This window comes from Charadrius vociferus, unplaced genomic scaffold, assembly GCF_000708025.1.
Source record: "Charadrius vociferus isolate BGI_N301 unplaced genomic scaffold, ASM70802v2 scaffold23, whole genome shotgun sequence".
NCBI lineage: Eukaryota > Metazoa > Chordata > Aves > Charadriiformes > Charadriidae > Charadrius > Charadrius vociferus.
Genome location: NW_009647676.1, coordinates 1,127,237 through 1,132,791, shown reverse-complemented (window position 1 = coordinate 1,132,791; position 5,555 = coordinate 1,127,237). Strand labels below are relative to the sequence as shown.

At 37.3% G+C, this 5,555-nt stretch overlaps 2 non-coding genes across 2 annotated transcripts; one reads left to right on the top strand and one right to left on the bottom strand.

The window, feature by feature from the left end:
* The first annotated feature begins 4,012 nt into the window (after positions 1-4,012).
* TRNAA-AGC lies at positions 4,013-4,085 on the top strand. The gene has a single exon. It is a non-coding gene; the product is annotated as a tRNA-Ala (tRNA).
* Positions 4,086-5,003: 918 nt separating this feature from the next.
* TRNAA-AGC lies at positions 5,004-5,076 on the bottom strand. Its single transcript has one exon. It is a non-coding gene; the product is annotated as a tRNA-Ala (tRNA).
* Between the last annotated feature and the right edge of the window lie 479 nt (positions 5,077-5,555).

Genomic DNA, 5,555 nt, shown 5'->3' with positions numbered 1-5,555 from the left:
GGGCCGTGAGGGGGGGAGCCGTGCTGCAGGTTGATCGTCAACCGGAGCGAGTCCGGGCTGAGGACACCTGGAAGACAAAGTCGGGGGAGGAGAGTGGTTCGTAGCCTTTTATTCTGGGGTTTTCTGGGCGCCGTGGGTCTGACGAAATCTAGTTTTGAGGTCTGGGGGGTGCTTGCTTGAAGGAGGAGGCGCAGTGGGTGGTGCAGCTCCTCAGGAGAGGGGGTGGTTTTGTGTGTTCTTCTGGGGTGCTTCCTACTACTGTGCTACACTGCCATGACTCGGGCTCTAGCTCTCCTTCGACCGCTCTCAGCACCTGCCACACCACCAGTCTTACGTTGTGTTAGTAAAAACTCAATAGCTCTTGTTTTCTTTCTCTTCAGATAGTCTTCAGCCAGAGTTCAGTGAGTGTATCGAGCCCAAAAAAGAAGTGGAGTAATGAAATTGGAGGATAACATGGGTTGAAGAACTTGTTGGAAGTGGGTGCTAACTTTCTGTGTTTTTAATTCAGCTGGGTTGTGATGTTGTGCTATACCTGTGTTTTGAGTACGTTGTAAGCAGGTGCTTTCATCAATGAATGCAGCTTTTCTACTGATAGGTCTGTTTTCCCTGTTCTAATTCTAAAATGAGTGTATAATGTGGTGGTGTATAAATTTAGAAAGGACAAGCTCTCAGATTTTCATATAGACCTAAGTAATCAGATGCTAAACATACACTCAATTTCAGTGAGTTCTGTGTACCTTAAATCTCTAACCTTTGAACATTCCAGCCCAACATATTTTCCAGATCGCTCTATGTAACCAGTTCCTCAGGTCTTTTTCTGTTGTGTTTGTTAGGATGAGGTTACTGTTCTTAAAAGTACTCTATTATTTCACTTAGTGAGTATATGGTTCCGGTCCTTTGTAAAATCAACAGGATGTAGGAATCTTAATCTTCTTCAGTCTTCTTCTAAACTAGGTAAATCTACGTCACTCCCACCCCTGTTAACTTTTGCACCAAAACTGAAAGATGGATAAAAATCTGAAAGGCTAATAAATTGTCCATTGTTGTGTAGAAATCAATGGCTCTGCAGAGGCTCTAAAGGAACATGAGGAAAATGCTCTATGTGCTGTTTAGTGATAGGTGATTAGCCAGGTGGCCTGCACAGAGCTCAAGACATAACCCGCACACATTCTCTCCTTTCTGGAGTTACAGAGAATGTGGAGAAAATTGGGATTGTTACAGTAGTGATTTAGAAGACAAAGGTTGCAAATCCATTTGGATTTATAGTCGGTCTCACTGCTTTTGTAACAAATTTTTTTTTGCCATTATTAAACAGTTTGTTTCGAAGGCGTATCTAAAGCTGGAGAGTATGTAAAATGAATAACACAGTTTTTCTATATAGTTAGTTCAGGGAGGGCATTGTACACAAGCCTTATGGTGCTGAAACTTTTTTGAAACCCTCATGAAGTTGGTAGAGATACAAGGTCTTCCAAAAAAATCAGAGAAGGAAGTTGTGATGTGAATATAGCCATTTTCTTAAAAAAGAAACCAAAAATGCATAATTGTATTAATATAGAACTTCCTATTTCCCCATCTGGAAACAGAATGAAGTCTTTGCCAATCTGGAAGCCTTTTGAGTGTCTGGACCGAAACGTAAAGCCCATTAATTCTTTTAGAGAAAGGGAATGATAACTGAGATGACTTGCTCAGTACTTCAGCTTTCCTCTCAAGTTTGGGGTGTTATGAGTTGAAATCATGGATGGTGATTTTTGTGTGGTCCAGATAGAGATCCCAAAGATTAGCATAAAAGGATAGTCTGATTTACCTCTGAGCTGAGATCTGAGCTCACTGCTTCCTTAGTACTAAGATAACTTAAATGCCAAAATGGTAAATACACACAAAAAATTGTTACAGTTTTCTACTTCTTACAAAAGCAGCATATTTAATATGAATTATTTGGGGCCCTTGCAAGCTTCTGTTGTGGCTGCTCATGCTGACTGAAGTTACTTAGGTTGCCTGGCTAAGCTGTTTGCAACATTGATTCTTTGATCAATATTACAGCATTTTGTACTAATATGTTATGTCCCAGGTGGACTGCACTGATTTTCCTTGAACAAGGTAATAGCAGTGGCAAGTATTACTAAAATTAGCAAAAGGGTTTTTTTGATGGTGGGTTTTTTTTTTTGGTTGGTTAATTGGTTTGGGGTTTTTTAGCATGTTTTTGTCTTGTGGTTTGGGCACAAAATGATGAATGGTGGTAAAATGGAGGGAGAATTTTGTGAAAAATCAATGAAATCTTCATCAACAATCAAAATTTTATTCTTATTGTGGCCGTTAAGAACAGAAATAGTTTGGGGAGGAGGTTTCTTCTGACTGACAGACCTGCTGTGTGGCTTTTTGTGTGATCTACAGTACCATTTTTTTGTTTTGTTTTCCCCTAAGGAGGGTGTTGATTTTGTTGCCCAATTCCACATTTTGATACTGTTTTTCCATAAAATTATTTCTGAGGTCCAGAACACATTTCCTTTGATGCTTTAAATACAGATTTGGATACAGAACTGGAGACATATTTAGATTTATCATTAAGATGAAACAAATATCAACTTGAAGGTTAGCCTATTTAAAAGAATGAATTAAACATAATGTAGCTGTCCTTAGGATATTTTGTCACTGCTTAATTTATAGTTAGTTCTGGGGCTTGTTTGTTTTTAAGTAAATTTTCCCTCACTTGCTGCGTTAAAGCCTTAAGACTACCGGTGCTTAGTAACAAATTAAAAAGTTCAGGCAGCAGTACTTGCCAGTTTGTGTGCAGTTGTAAGCCTGCTTGGGGCTTCCCTTAATTAAGCCCCGTAGATGTGCTTTACCATTTAAAAGCTGGTGTGATGAAACCCTGTTCCTGCCTGGGATGTGTTCATACAAGCCTAATGCAAACACAATTAGAAAGGTTGTGTTTGTTTGTTTGCTTTACAATATAGGTGTTCTTAAGACTTGCTTGCTTTATTTTTATTTTATGATAGTGTGAAATCATGAAGAGTTACTTTTATTTTTTTTCTCTAAATGCCACTTTCAAAGAAAGAAGACTCTAGTACATAACTTCAAATATTAGGAAACCTTGGAGACTCTACATTCTTTCTGTTTTCTCACTCTGATCTTGCAGAGCTGAAACAAAAAAACTGAACAGAATTTTCACTGCTGTTTCATTATAGCCATGGGGTTTTTTTACGTTTTAATTATGTATTCTTGATTTTTATATGTATGTGCGAGTGTGCGTCTGTCTAGTCATATAGTCACACCTTAAAAATTCCTGAGAGATACAGGTAGATAATGTGAACTATTACTTTGTTTCCCATTGTTCCGTTTGCCTGGATGCTTTTTATTTTTTTTTTTCCTTTATGTAACGTGGGCCCAGAACTCCATTGCCACCAGAGAAAGAACTGGAAGAACTCTACCTGTTCAGTCACATCTATTATATTGTAAAATGTGGAAATGGGTAAAGTCATTTAGCTGATTCTCTTCCACCTAGGGATTATAAATAGGAAAAAATCTGTTTTAGAAAAACATAATCTTTAAATGTATCCAGATTTCTCTAAACAGTCATAATTGTTTGGTGCGAACATAAATCTACAGTTGCTTGGAAACACAGACCTTCTGTTGTCCAGATGCAGCTCAGCTGAATAAAACACATGCTGTTACATCAAGGAGTCCAGATTTCACGTTAGGCAAAATTCCCACTTAAGCTGTCAAAAGCAGTATACTTTAAGAAAGACCTAACTGTTTCTGCATTTCACTGGAAAGTTGTGTTCTGTTGTTGCCTACCAGAAACTTCGGTAGGGGATTAGAACTCAAACAGTGGACTCTGACTGCCCAGCTACGAGTGTGATATTTGCATAGAAAAACAATTGGATTTTTGGTGGAAAGTTTTGTTGGTACTTCAGGCAGCAGATGAGATTTCAGTATAATTCGCTGAAAAGTATTCTGTCAGTGAGAAAGTGAAAGTACCAAGGGACAGTAAACAGAGGGTTCAACACACAACGGGGAATTAGCTCAAATGGTAGAGCGCTCGCTTAGCATGCGAGAGGTAGCGGGATCGATGCCCGCATTCTCCATTTGCTATTTACAAGGGCTACATTTTATCGCCATTGTGAACTATACTTCATTTTTTCAGTTATCAGTTGTAATTTTTTTTGCTGTTTTGGAAAAGAACGGCTTGTAAACTTCTGCTTTGTCGAAAATTAGGGTAACTGCCTGCACAAAAAAAGGAAGAAATTCCTGTTGATGGGTTTTAAAGAATGAAACAAAAGCACACTGACAGATACCACTGTTTTTTCTGATTTTTGGCTGTGGTACAGTTTTAGTGTCCTGTATATGCTACCTTATGTTGTGGGGCTTCTTTAAATTTAGATGTATTTTTCTCTAGCAGTTCTGTAAGAATTAAAATTAATGAATTTTAAGAAGCACATGCACAGTAGGAATGATTTAAGTTGTTCATGTTGATTAAAGATCAGCATTTTTTTTAAAGTGCAAAGTATTTTCTTACATTGGGTTGAGGAAGAAATTGGGTGAAATTGTGGGAGACTGAATGTCAGTTGAAACTCTGGTTAGGAACAAGGGTGTCATGCCCATCCTAGCTACAAGAAATGCAAGGTAGATGGAGAGAGAGAGTAATTCTACAGTGAGCTGATGATCATATAGACAACTACATACTTTTATATCTTTTTATAGACAATTTCACTAACTTCATATAATTAAAAACTAAAAAAAAAAAAATTTCTCATGTTAAAATTCAATGCACTTGTAAGGGATAGAATTTTACTGCCTAGAATAACATCAGTATCAGATGCTTTTGTGAAGATATAAATTTTCAGAGAGATCACAAGTGTAGTCTGCTTATTGAGATTTTTTTTCTTGTTTAATTTGCTGTATGAAATGGTATATATTGCTATCTAGATATTTTCTTCCACAAACCTGAACAACTTATGAAAGAAAATCTTACGCTCCCATAGATACTCAGTCTCTCAAAACACTGGAGAATGCGGGCATCGATCCCGCTACCTCTCGCATGCTAAGCGAGCGCTCTACCATTTGAGCTAATTCCCCTTGCTTGATGTCATTGAGTACAGATTCACTTCTGCTGAATCATAGCTTGGCTGCTTTTGCTGTAATCACTTTGTTGAGTCAGTCAGCTTATTTAATAACCCTGAATCATAACTGTATTTATGTGAAAAGCCTGTTAGCATAGAAGTCAGAATACTCACTTGACATATGAGAAGCAGTAGTACTGATGCATTTTCTGCTACGTCATTATGATAAAACAATACTACTTGCCTGAACAATGCTAATTAAGGAAGAACTACTTTTTTACCTCTTTTACAATGCAGATACCAAAAGACTTGTAAATCTAGAAAGTATACTGTTAGAAGTCACTGAATGGCAATGAGATTTTTCTGCACCATGTTTTTTTAAGTCTTTTTATTTTCTTTTCCAACTTTATTTTCTAATTGGCTGTATGTAAATGATAAATGTAATGGTTTAAATGTTCATGTTTACCATAGTTTGTGGAGAGAAAGTATTAATTT